Below are 14,366 nucleotides of genomic sequence, written 5' to 3'. Positions count from 1 at the left end.
GAGTAATAAAATTAAAGTTGATACGAATTGTTAATTCGATTATGATGGTTCAGTCATCAGTGAGTCGAGAACATGGAGACCGTTGGAGTCAGAACATTTCTTTTAAGCTTTTTAGTGCTTAATCAAGATTGAATTCTATAAGTAACGTAACATACCAGGGGTGTTACGTATATTCGCACCCGCATCCGCAAATGCGGAATTATGTGCGTGTTTGCTAGTTGATATTTTTGTTCGCTAACTGACCAATTAAAAAGTATACCTACTATGGTACCCAACAGGGGTGTTACGGATATTCGCATTCCCATTAATTCAGACATGCACATCCGCGGATGTGAATTGTCCAAATATTATTATCAGCAACAACCCTGACACATAGGCACATGTTCCATGTTGCGCTAAAGTATCTAAATGCCAAGCTAGCAGTGGCGTGCACAGGGGGGTTGAAGTCAGGGTAGGCATTAGATAGATAATTATCTATTTACTGTCAGCTCTGAATAATAGATTAGCATTGAGATATTTAAATTAGGCTAAGCAGCACTTTTATGCCTCTAAGTGCTGCACGCCACTGCAAGCTAGTATTACCATGTCTCTAATAAGTATCTACCTTTGGCTGTAGTCCAGTTTATAGTGACCCGTTTCCTATATTAACAGCCGCTAATACCCAATGAGCTATAACGGCTTTATGCTGAGAACTAGATACAATATGCATAATATGTCCGCAATTGTTAATAGTTGTCCTGGATGGAAAGTACACGAGTTAATCTTCTGGAACCATTCGACCTTATTCCTTCTTTACTATAAACCATTGTACAAACAAAGGAGCTTAAAAAGGAGTTTGGTGACTAGAGTATAGAAATTTTTTATGATTTTGACGTTGTGTGAAGTCTGCCAATCCGCACTTGCCTAGCGTGGCGGACTATGGTCTAAAAACCCTTTTCCTTCTGAGAAGAGACCCGTTCCCACTGATAGTACTGATAGGTATTAGTAGTGATCAGCAGGAATAGATAGATATGATTATGAGTAATACATGTCTGCTCCTAAAGTTTGTTCCCAAATGAAATTCTAAGTGAAAACTGCCGTTAAATTATATTACCTCACCTAACGAACGACCATTTTCTCGATTAGTAGGTAAGAAGTTGAAAGTTGCTCCTAAAAGGACGCTTCTTCGCTTTAGTGTTTTACACTCAAGTATCACTGTTTACTATCAACTTATATCATACTTTCTATGAATCTCTCTCTGAGCTACTTAAAAGGAAATAATATTTTTCAATCTTTACAGCTGTTTTCATTGCAAGTAGGTAATAATATATCTAAATATATAAGAAAAAGCTGACTGAATGGCTGGTCTATCAACGCACAGCTCAAACTACTGGATGGATCGGGCTGAAATTTGGCATGTAGATAGCTATTATGACGTAGACATCCACTGAGAAAGGATTTTTGAAAATTCAACCCCTACAGGGGTTTGAAATTTGTGTGGTCCAAGCGGATGAAGTCGCTGGCATAAGCTAGTTAGGTATATTTAAATAGCTTGGCCATCTGGAATAACGTAGGTAACGTATAAACTTATATACTTTTCAAATGGTAAACGCATTTTTCAAATAGGTGACCACTACACCGGCTCGTATTTGAAAAATTTCCTGTTTGAAAAACTTTCGGAGATTATCCTCCACACATAGCTACGCAAACTCACATATTTCACGCTCTTACATATTATATTAGTATATATAAGGTCTCAATTTTCTCCTCTATTTCGACTTGGAATAATCGTTTAATTACGTTTAGAAACCTAAAGCATCGATAAATTAATTATAAAGCAATAAATAAGTTCAATGGATAGGACCTTAAGATGTCGCAGCAATAGACTAGCAAGCAAAGCTCATAGACTAAGAGCCAGCGCGTGCACTATGTAAGTGTCTGGCAATGCATGGCGTGATTTCTAAACTATCCTGAAAACAAAATTAAGGGTTTATACTATGACGTAAGATTTTTTACACCTTTATTACCTGTTATCTCCCAAAGCCACCATGATCATAACAAACATCCAAACAAACGTTCCTTCCAGGACCAACAGGTCTGTTGGGGACAATTTGCAGAGAAACTTTCAGCTTTTATAAAATAATGAAGGTCTGGGAACGCGCTGGTTCTCTCTCTATCACAGGTAATAAAGAATCCATTTGAGCGATGATTGCCGCTTCATCACCTGCGGAACTCTATAGTATAAATTACACTTTCCAGTAACCGTATTTCTTACAGGTTTTCTTGACTTTTTCATTTTCATTTACAGCTACACGGGCAAATTGCCAAGTATCTACTTATGATACACTATAATAATATGACATAAAGTACCTACATTTGGTGTTATATCAGTGAAGGAGTGACAATATTATGTAAAGACGTCATGTTCTTACCAAATGATCTACATACCTACGGTAATAATAAAGGTCTATAAATGATTGGATTTATGGATATGAGAAACCCATTCGGGTACCTACCTACAGCGCGCTTATGATGGGTACCTGGTACAATGTGTACCTCCTAACTTCGGTCACAATTTTTAAAACTGTGCTTAGGTAGGGTACTACGTCTGCGTTCATTAATAAAAGTGCTTAAATTGAAATAAATATAGTACCTGACTTAAAAAATGTAAGTAGGTACCTATACCTACCTATGTTTTACTGTAAAAACACGAACTACGATAAATTCTAGGATTTACAAAGTATTAGTGATCAAAGAATGAACAAGTCTGAGAAAATCTTTAATTTGGGACTTTTACCAGTATTCACTCGACAAATCCTAGGTTAACTTAGAAGACACGTAAAATTTAGCAAAGTGAAAAAAGTTTAAGGTTGGCGTTTACTGACTGTTTTTATTAATTCCAGTGCAACGGGGTGTTTGATTTTTTAATTAATGAAGGTTTTGTTTCACAAAAATATTTTTATATCACTTAGTGAAGCAGCAATGTAGAACCAACCAATGTCAATCGAGTTTGATGGGTATCATTTAGTGTTGATCACTGAGTTAGCGAATCACCCCGCAGAAGGCTCTGCCCGTCGCCCATTCATTCAGCTTTATCTAATCGACCTTCATTTCGCTATGGAGGTCGTCACCTTCGCGAACTTCTGGCTGAGCGCTTTGCAAAAGCATTCTAGGGGTAGGGCAGACAAGACTGCGTGGAGTCGGAGTGCTTAGATTTCGTTCAGGGTTTAGTTATTATTCGTATGCATAATAAGTACTTAGCGTCGCTGAGATAAAGCATAGGATTTACCGATAGAATATGCTGATAAAAGTCCCAAATAAACGACTATTACTCGTAACATAGACCACTTCGGCATTTTACGGCCGTGTACCTAATTAAGGTAAATCTTAGGTTTTCTACCTACTATGAAATTCTAGGATTTACCGTAGTACAGCCATTTGCGATAGCAGAATGCATACAATAAACTATAAATAGAATATTCATTTCCTCCATTTCGATGGGACGTGCCGAATGCCGATGCACCGACTGGCTATTCACGTCGTTCAAATATGTACAGAAATTCTTTGCATATTGTACACTAAACTTGTTGGACATGTTTTACAATAGGAAAATTTCCATTTAATATTCCACATTTATTGTAGATTTGTGCTTGATTACCATTTCACATGATCATTATTGAAGTTTGAATGGCGGTCATAGCCTGTAGTAATTAAGACACCAGCCACGGGGGTGCACAGTGGTTATGTCGGACTCCTACCGACTAAAAACCTCACGAAGTTCCACCCCACCGCTAACGACGGAACACAAGGGACCAACAACGCCTCGTTACTCCGCCAGCGGATGTCCGCCACAGCAGACCCACCACGTGGGCATTACGTGTCCCCAAACACCGTCAGAGGCATGCCGAAACCACAGCACGCCAACCAACCCGAGGACCACACTGTGAGCGACGGACCGCCCCGTGTCCATCATCCACAGATCCTCACGAGGGCTAGGGCTCGCGGGGAGGGCCATTCCCTCTCCACGTTCCCCATCCTCACCATCTCCCTCGCCCGTCACCAAACTGGACGCGTGAGAGACCGGTGGGGCAGCCAGTGTTTGGATGGGTGATGAAACACTCATCACCAACCACCCACCACAGCCACACCCTCTGCTCCTGGGGCAATGCCCCATGGGTGCGTCTACTGCGCCCTCTGCTCACTCAGAGGGACGCGTGGACTATACCCCCTCCCCGCCAGGTCAATTAGCAATATCCCATAAAGAGAAACTGTTAACCATGTTACCAAGGTACACCGGCCCAAGCGCTTCTCTTCCCCCGGAAGGGACTCGCAACACTCAGGCACTCGAGGGGTTTACCTGGCTAGTACCCCATGGAATGTAAAACCTGTGCCAACTTTTAATTAACTGAAAAATCGAATGACACATTGATTTCTGTAAGAACAAATTTGAATAATAAGTACCACTGTATTGTCCAAACGAAAATACTAGAACTATGGTAAGGGAGAGATCGTAAAGCCTTTATAAAATAAAAGAAAATTTATGTACGCAAATAAAAACCTTTTACGAAAGGGGTAAGTTTGAGCTCAATGGTTTTAAACATTTACTTGAAATATAGAGTACCTATCTAACCATATCAAATGGTATCTCATTTATGTTTTCTTATAACTCGATATAAAATGAGAGATATATGTTTATAGCACTGTGTGATCTAAACCAGCAGGGTGATTCGTTGACTCAGTGTCTCACAATGAACCGAGCTCATTTGACACTGGTTGGTTCTACATTGCTGTTTCATTGAGTGATAATAAAATATTTTTTCCCAGAAAACTTTCAATGGATTAAAAATAAATGTCAATTGAGTTCGGTGGCTATCATTCAGTGTTAGATACTGAAATAGTGAATGAGTAGACAGGACTTAAGATGATTATCCGTGACGTATTAAATTACGTTCAGTAACCGGCAAAAAATATTGTACATCGACCTTTAGAATGAGATTTCGGCTTTGTAGAGCGTTGTCTCTGTCACTGATACCTATGTGACGTTTTGTCGGTCTCAACGACAGAAACAACGCTCTACGAAACCGCTATCTCTTTCTAAAGTCCGTCCGTCCGTCTGTCTGTCTGTCTGTCTGTCTGTCTGTCTATCTGTCTGTCACTTGTTTGAGCATATTATAAACACTTGAATCCTTGAATGTACAGTAGAAGTACCTACTTTCCAATTTGATTGGCAATTCAATTCAATAGACCGCTGTTTCTATTTCTCTTTGCATATTTAGGTACCTACCTAGGTAGATAGATGTTTACATATTACGTACATTGCATTTTTAGGTACTTACATGTATTAGATTGATTCGTCTGATCGTATGATCTCATCAACTTGCTGGGAGTTTCTCTACGTGATCAAATCAGAAATGAGGAGATCCGTAAAAGAACTAGAGTAACCGACATAGCTTGACGGGTTTCGATTTTCGAAGCCGAAGTGGCAATGGGCAGGACACATAGTTCGTAAAACCGTTAGACGTTGGGGTCCTAAGGTGCTAGAATGGCGACCTCGCACCGGAAGACGCAGTGTTGGAAGACCCCCCAGTAGGTGGACGGACGACATCAGACGAGTCGCAGGGAGCCGCTGGATTCAGGCGGCGCAAGACCGTGGCGTGTGGAAGTCCCTACAAGAGACCTATGTCCAGCAAAGTACGTCTATCGGTTGATGATGATGATGATGATGTATTAGAATAGAATAGAATACTTACCATTTTTTATCAAGTAAACTTTTACAAGCGCTTTTGAAACGTCAAAATAATTTAGGTATTTTGCATACGTATGCAATGGCAAATGTGATAGTATTTAATGCGGTCAACTCAAGTTTAAACATTTGTGTTTCAGTTCATATTATTATACGTCATTTAAGTTCATACGATAATAAAATTAACATATCTAAGGTCTTTTCAAGTGAGTGCACTTTATGTAACGTGAAGAGACATTATGATGTAGAATAGTAAGACATAACGTGTCTTCTAAAATTTCATTTGCATTACACAATATATTATATATATTATAATATGTTAAAACGGGTTTTAATAGACGATAACAAGAACTTTTGGTCTTATGCTCGCGACTTCGTACGCGTGCACTACATAAATTTCATACCCCTATTTCATCCCCTTAGGGGTTCAATTTTCAGAAATCCTTTCTTAGCGGATTCCTACGTCATAATAGCTACGAGTATCTGCATGCCAAAAGCCTGATCCGTCCAGTAGTTTGAGCTGTGCGTTGATAGATCAGTCACTCAGTCAGTCAGTCAGTCACCTTTTCCTTTTATTTATTCAGATTTTAACATGCTTCAAAAAGGAGTAGGTTCTATTCAAAGAGCTTATTTGCTTTTTATTTTCACAAAAACTGATGTATATTTCATTTGTTATTTTTATGGAGACGAATTGATTACCCATTATCACCACAATAAAATTTTGGGAAAGCAAAAGCGAACCTATGTCGCCGGTGAATAGACAATTCGTATGATCTCATCAACTTTGATGTGTTACGTGCTTCAGGACGGCTGAAAATAAAACAGACAGACATTGCAAAAATTATCCTCGTTTTATAATTTTTATAGTGTTTTACCTACACTTTAAGGAAATTTCTAAATAATTTTAAATACATATCAAAAATTGCGAACCGGCAGGAATCGAAGGAATCGCTTCAGTACTGAGTAAACATACATATCGCAAATTTGGTCACTGGCAGTAAGCGGGCTGTAGCTTAGTGGTCAGAGCGTCGGGCGCGATCCCAGGAGACGCGGGTTCGATTCCTGCCGGTTCGCAATTTTTGATATGTATTTAAAATTATCCTCGTTTGTTATGTGTGAAATTTTTTGTCGAGCCATTTCGTCAAATACTTAGGTAGATTTTTTTATTCTACAACAAGTTAGCTCTAGACTGCGATTTGTACTTTGATGGTACGTGACGATGCATGATGGAAGCTCTTTAGCATGGATGGAGTATGCTCTAATCGGTTTCTACGCGGATCCGTACGAGAACGCTGTGCTTAAATTAAATCGGTTTGCCGATAGGGAGACAATGGGGGGACCAGGGAAATCAAATTCAGGACCGCTGCGTGGCAAAAACTAATATGAAAAATCAAAATCGGTCAAACGGATGGGCCATGAAATGCTAGAAGTCAGACAGACACACTTCTGCATGTAATGTGGAATATAGACTGACTCTGACTCTTAAACCACATGAGTAGATATAAACTCTACCTTCCTAAATTACCTTAACTGGGGAAAGACTCCGAGACCTCGTGCATGGTTAGCTAAATAGACTACAGCATATTCAACGCATCGTTCACATTTTCAGCGTTACTAATTTCAAAACAAATTAAACTGCTACTTTGGGGGTTTACATAAAGCGACATGTTGTGAAATGCTTTGTCAAATTACATTAGCATATGATATTGTGCTGTTTAGCATAATTCAATATAAGCCTTTATTACGGCCACAACATGTTTAAAAAGGGTGCTGTTTATCTGCCTAGGTACGAAAACACAGCTTGACTACGATCTCACCCGGGGGTACGTGAAGGTGTAATCTATAGTGGGCTAATGTAAAAAAGGTATCATCAATTTTTATGAGACATATCACCTCGTAGGGTCAGCTCATTTCATTTTTTGCGCAACGTATCAGTCTGACTGTCCAGCGCGGAAATGCAGCCAGTATTCTTGGCACAATTCCACGCGGTTTTGTATAGTAATTAGATAAGGCTAGCTTTAAGTTTTATTGTAATATTTTTATTTATATCATCATTAGTAGGTAAATGATAAGTGCTGAAATCACAACGACATTCCCATTATTTACATAAGTACGTATTCCTTAGAGAAAGAATTAAAACTACTTACCTACGTCTACGAAATGATTTATTTAGAAAAAATAAAGAGTAGGTATGTACGAGCATAGAGTGTAACTTCCTTAGAAAGTCTGCTCGTGAGCTTTCAATGAAAATAAGAATAGTTTTCGTTCTAACAAAGAGTGCTCTCGCGTTATAAATTTTAATGTGCTCGGCATTATACAAGTAGGTACGTCGATGAAGCATTATTCAGCTATAAGCTCATAGTTATTGCAGTGACTACAAAAAAAATATTTCATTTATTTTATTACTCACGAGACTTGTTGGCCCATGCTCAGTCAATCTGGACAAACAAAGGTGATTGAGATCGTAGGGGTCTATGCCACAGTTTAACGAAATACTAAGGCTGTGTCTATACTCTGTAGGGATAAAAACCTATACATACGACATCACATCGTGACACGTTGCGACGTCATGTCACGATGCGATGTCGTATCATGGAAAACTACAACGTGCAATTTAATGAACTAGCGTATAACTACGACGATGTGGTATCTTCGTTTGATTAGTGATTTAAGTTATTAAAACCTGACCAGAAATATAAAAAAACTTGCTCTAGGGGCGCTACTAGCATAATATGATCTGGTCTGACTAGGTATTATGTGGTTTTGTTTAGATTAGTTCCACGGGTTTCTCGCAATATTATGGCGAGGTATATTATTTTTCTGGTCAGGACCGCACCAGACTAGTATTTTCTGAGTTTCTGTCTCTTCTTTAAACGTAGGTTTTCTTAATAACAGCAGGAGAACACGTTGTGGACACGACATCTCATCACGACACGACATCGCCACGTATGCACGATGTGATGTTATGTTGTGTCTATCAAACTACGCCGCTATAAATGATTATGCAGATATAACCTTCAATAGATTTAACTATTTAAGAATTTAAAGCAACTGAGTGTAATTTATATTTGAATTTATAACTAGGTAGCTGTTTGTGCTTTATTATTCACTCTTTTGATGTACGGAGGTAGGAACGAAGTATATATCTAATACCGTAACTATAATTCAGTTGCCATTTATAACATTTGAATAGGTACATTACGAGATACTTTAGTAATAAAGATAATATAAAAAGCAGTTTGGTAAGTACCATACTCTTAATTGTTATGAATCAAATTTATTTTCGCATTAGTGCCCGTAAAGGGTCGTCGTTTAGGTGAAATGGATGTTTGTAGAAAATAGAGGTTATTGTAGGGAGATTTTACGGACCTGCGTCCTTGCTAAGCGATTTAAATACAATGAAAGGTACAGGGTTTGTCGTTAAGATGGTCATTATGCTGCGTTACAACGGAGTTTTAGATCAAAATGGTACATATACGAGGAAATAGCAATACTATATCGTGTATAATTATAGTAGGTACACGAATAGTATAATATATAATAGGTACCTACTTCGAGCGTCGCGTTCCCGAGAGCGCTGCATACACACGTAGTTTGCTACTCATTGGAATATTAGGTAACCAATCAAACTCAATAGGTATAGGTATCCGTAAAAATGTCTAGTTTAATTTTCAAAAATATAAAGAACCATTTCTTGGACATATAAAATAGGGCTAAAATACTTTACCCGAATATATCTACCTATAAGTAGTTAAGTAGTACCGGTAAGCGCAGTGTAGGATGATCTCCAGCCTCCACCCTCTGAAGCAGGCGGATGAGGCAGGCGCACATGCGCCGCGGCCGTGTTTGATCGTGCTCTTGAAAAAGCTTATGATGCCCAACAGTGGACGCATACAAGCTAATGGATTGGATAAAGAGAACTTTTGTAAAGATATAATTCCTCATTTCGTTACACCAAGAAACTGTTCTCTGTACATAGATTCACTTCAGAGAATGTTCTTGTGGGTAACATGTACAACTAGCTACATACTTGAAGTAATTGTTAATCAATCAGCTAAGCGCTAATAAGCTGAGTCACCAGCATAAATAACTGGCTAAGTTTAATTAATTATGCGCATATTGAAAGCTAACTTCAGCTAAGTAGCAAACAGCAAAGAATGATTGATGCCTATATTGTTGCAAATGTGTTTCATAGGTATGGATACCTGACATATGAAGTGGATCGATTGCAATTATTGATACATCCAAATTCCAAACTTCTCAAAACTGATTGGTCAAATGAACACATCTTAATTCCGGTTCAGTGGACCGACACCCTAAGGCTCCTTGCGCTCCTGATCCCAGGAGATATCATACCAGAAATCAGAATAGGTAACATAAACATTTTATTTACTAAAAAAAACAGTTTTAAACAAAAATGTTTTTTTTAAAACTGTTTTTCAACCCTGGTTATAACCGTAGCCAAGCATAGACTTGACTGATTCACAAAAAATAATTTTATTGAAAATCCACATCTTGACAGCTGCTTTTGAAGCACTGGATAAGCACATCCTTTCTCTATATTATGCAATACCAAGTTTTTAATAAAACGAGAATATCAATTTGATATCATCATCATGACCAACCCATCGCCGCGCCGGCTCACTAACAGGCTAAGTAACAGGGTGTCCTTTCAGAATGAGCAGGGTTCATGGTCATGCCACAGTCATGGAGTCAATTCGCGCACGCGTCGCAATCTTAACCGCGACGCGTGCGCGAACTGCGACTCCCCTTTGAAAAAGGACCCCGGATGGTTTCGAAACTAGTCAGGCTAACGTCGACTAAACACGTGAGTAAAGCCGGGTGTGAGATATGTATATTGTATAATGGAAATCACTCACGATAGTTTAAACGCTAAAACTGCGAGGAATATTTGTTTGTATGTTTGTTTGTTTAAATCATGGTGACTTTGGGGGATAATAAGTAATAAAGGTGTAAAAAATCTTAAATCAACGTATAAAGTCAAATTTTTTAATATTTTCTTTTTTCTTCTTCTTCTTAATAAAAAAAAACCCCACTGCCAGACAACCTTAAAGTTTAACAATTTATTAAACTTTAATGGCGCCTGGCAGGGGGTTGCCATGATACTAAGTGTCTTTGTAATGCATGACGTGATTTCTAATAGGTACTATTCTGGAGAAAAGTTATAAAAAAGATTTTATACGTTGAGGTAACATTTTTTACACCTTTATTACCTGTTATCTCCCAAAGCTCCAAATATGATCCAAACCAAACAAACAACGATACAAACGTTCCTCCCAGTGGGGATAATACACAGATAAACTTTCAGCTTTTATAAAATAACGAAGGTCTGGCACGCACTGGCTCTTAGTCCATTATGTTTATTGGTTGGATATAATGTTATTTTATGCCAAAAGTGTACTATAGGTACCCATATTATTGTGAACTTTAAATTTTACACGTTTATATTTTGTTTTACCACATCGCGGTGCACCTAGGTCTTGCGCTTCCCATATTTTATGCAAAATATTTAATTAAATTTCCTGGAGTTTCAATTTATAATCATGTTACATTATTATTATTTATTATTATTATAAACTAGCGGTTGCTCCCGAAACTTCGTCCATGCGGAATATTTTTTTTTGCATTGAATTATTACGTACGTTGTATGTATTGAAGTACCTATCTATGTTTCCTAGCGAATATTTCGATTTAACATGTAGCCCAGATAACTTCTTGTAAAGCCCTCAATCTAGATACCTATAATTGTGAATGTTTTGATAAGAATTAACTCAGCCGTTTGAAGATTAGATATTATATATTATAAACAAACAGACGAACAAAAAACAGGTGATTTGCTTTTGATAAACTAGCAGTTATTTTGAAATTATAGATGGCACACGGACTAGTGGATGGGCATGATGGATGGTAGGTAAATATATAAAAGTTACTAAGTATATTATATAACCATATATTATTGAATGTAGAAAATAAAATATATACCTACGTACAGAATGCAGGAAAACGGAAAGCTGATATATTTTTGTGGTAGGTAGGTATACCTACTTAAAATTTATTAAAACGGCTTTCATATTAATATTACGACCGGTTTTTAAATGGAGCGTGAAGTAGTTAAAATGGATTTAACAATGGTACGGTACGGTATGGATATTCAGCGTGAAATATTTATGTTCTAAAAACAGGTCAAATGCGTATCAAAACTCAGAACATTCTTAAGGTTCGTATTGTAGGTAGTCATGCTAGCAGCTAACAGCTAGTTGCTTAGAACTTCGACGGTCAGAGTATTTCGCAAACAATGTTTTTTAAAAATTGAAAATAAATCACTTAATTATTTTAAAATACCTATTTAACAAGAATTATCACTTAATATTTTTGTTTCTAAATTACCCTACTTTTTTCTTTCTTCTTCCAGCGAATAAGTTGACAAATGGCTAATACAACTATCTCCATATACTTAGATCAACTTGTTTTAAAATGATTGATGATTATAGAACTTATATTTTGTGTGAAGTCTTAACATAATAATTTTTATATGAGTCACTTCATTTGAAGATTATAAAATAAATGGGTACAATTATTATATTATAATATGTAGTAGCCGGATGCACATTAAACAAAACGGAATTGCGCCACCTAGTGGCAAGAACACAAAATTGTATTTCCGGTGCGCTTTTACAGCCGTGCCCCCTGATTGACGGTAACATAATATACCTACTATAGCTGAAGATTAAAGCGACGAAATAACTATAATTTGTATTTATTGTGGAGCTTTATGAGCTTTGTGCACATGTACCTACCTACCTATGATAACAATACTTGCCGTGCCTATATTACAAAAGTACTTTAGTGGTCGTCGTAAAAATCTCAGGTCATGAATCACAAAGTGCTCAAACTTTGGCACTTTGTGTCAGCTGTTGCTGCTATAGATAGGTTTCCCTTCCAGGCAACCTTTGACGAAAGAAATCATGCATGTACTTTCACGCACTTGATCTTTTGAAGCTAGGGTAGAGCCAAGCTCATTACAGTAGTGAGATAGTTAGGAATAAGTAATTTTATTTGATCATGTAATATTACTCAGACATAGGATTTGGTGGTTGGTTAATCTAAATTAATCGAGGTTCACTATCGGTCAGCTAAATTGCGAGCAGTGGCCTACGTCGAATATTGAGATTAAATAAGCATAAGTACTAAGTACATTAATTAGGGTGCATTCAAACAAGCCGCGTTGGCCGCCTACCCGATACACTGCTGCGATAATTTGAATAAATAAATAAATAATCTTTATTTGCAAAAAATATTTGCACCATTTATTTTAACCACGCACGTCGCACGTGGATGTACGCTCAGTATCATTTCACTAGGTAGGAGTATTCGTCTATGATAAATTAAGTAGTTAAGTATAGTACTCTGACTAAGTAGGTAGCAGTAGATTTTGTAATGATACTTAATTAAAACATAGTGGTGTCGTGGTGTTCACATCAATGGCACAGTTCACGAGAGGGGAACTCCTAAAATAACGTCGAGGCTTCGACGTCATTGACAGGTGTCACAAGTTAGTACATTTGACGCAGATAGTCCTACTGTAGTCCTATTTTTCTATGATTTATTGAAAATAACTAAACATTCGTCATATCGTCGATTCAGAATCAAACCGAGAGTTCCCTGACTCTAGTTCACTCTGTCAATGGTGCAAATGGTGTATTCATTTGTTATCTGAATCATCGTAACCCTTCTGTTTTTCTAAAAAATGGTTTCATTTCCATATTTTAAAATATACTTACGAGTAAGTACCATAATGAATAATGAAATGAACATACAGCATTATAATATCAAACATTTTTAGTAGGCAACATGCAAAACACTGAGCCATGCATTTTAATGCTAGCACACGAAAAGAGCATTATGTCAGATTTTTTGTATAATTTACGAGGGTCATTATATTATATTATACTTGCTTATGCCCATGACTTTATCCGCATGTAGTACACAAATTTCGAACCCCTATTTACCTCTTAGGGGTTGAACTTAAAAAAATATCTTAGCGTGTGTCTACGTCATAATAGCTGTCTGCATGCTCAGCCAGTGCGTTGACAGATCAGTTAGTCAGTCACCTAGTATAGATATCAATATAAGAATATATCTATACTAGTTTGTTTGTAGGGGGTAATCTTTGGAACTACTGAACCGATTTTAAAAATTCTTTCACCAGTAGAAAGCTCCATTATTCCCGACTGACATAGGCTGTATTTTATTTTCAGAGATCCCTTCGAAAATTGCAATAAAGGGAAAAAAGACGTATCATCTGTGAGCTTCCGTGGCGTGCGCTGCCTAAATAGTTAAAGTTACACGAAAACAATGTTCGTTGGAATTGTTCCTCTTAAACAGCTCTAAAAAAAGTCCGCGATAGCATATATCTATCTTTTACGGTAGGCTCACAATAACCATTTTTATGGTTTTGTAATGTGGTCTAAAACAAAGCTTTACTTTCGAAGGTGTTTTTACTAACATAGTATTAATCCTTATCAAAATAAAATTGTTCGTCATCTCAAGTGTTTAATTTTTGTCCTTTATATTATTTCATTTAGATTCATATCTTAGGAAGATATCACGAAGTTAAAATAAT

Source organism: Maniola hyperantus, chromosome 11 (assembly GCF_902806685.2).
Source record: "Maniola hyperantus chromosome 11, iAphHyp1.2, whole genome shotgun sequence".
Taxonomy (NCBI): domain Eukaryota; kingdom Metazoa; phylum Arthropoda; class Insecta; order Lepidoptera; family Nymphalidae; genus Maniola; species Maniola hyperantus.
The sequence above is the reverse complement of the archived record's forward strand: the minus strand, read 5'-3'. Positions refer to the sequence as shown.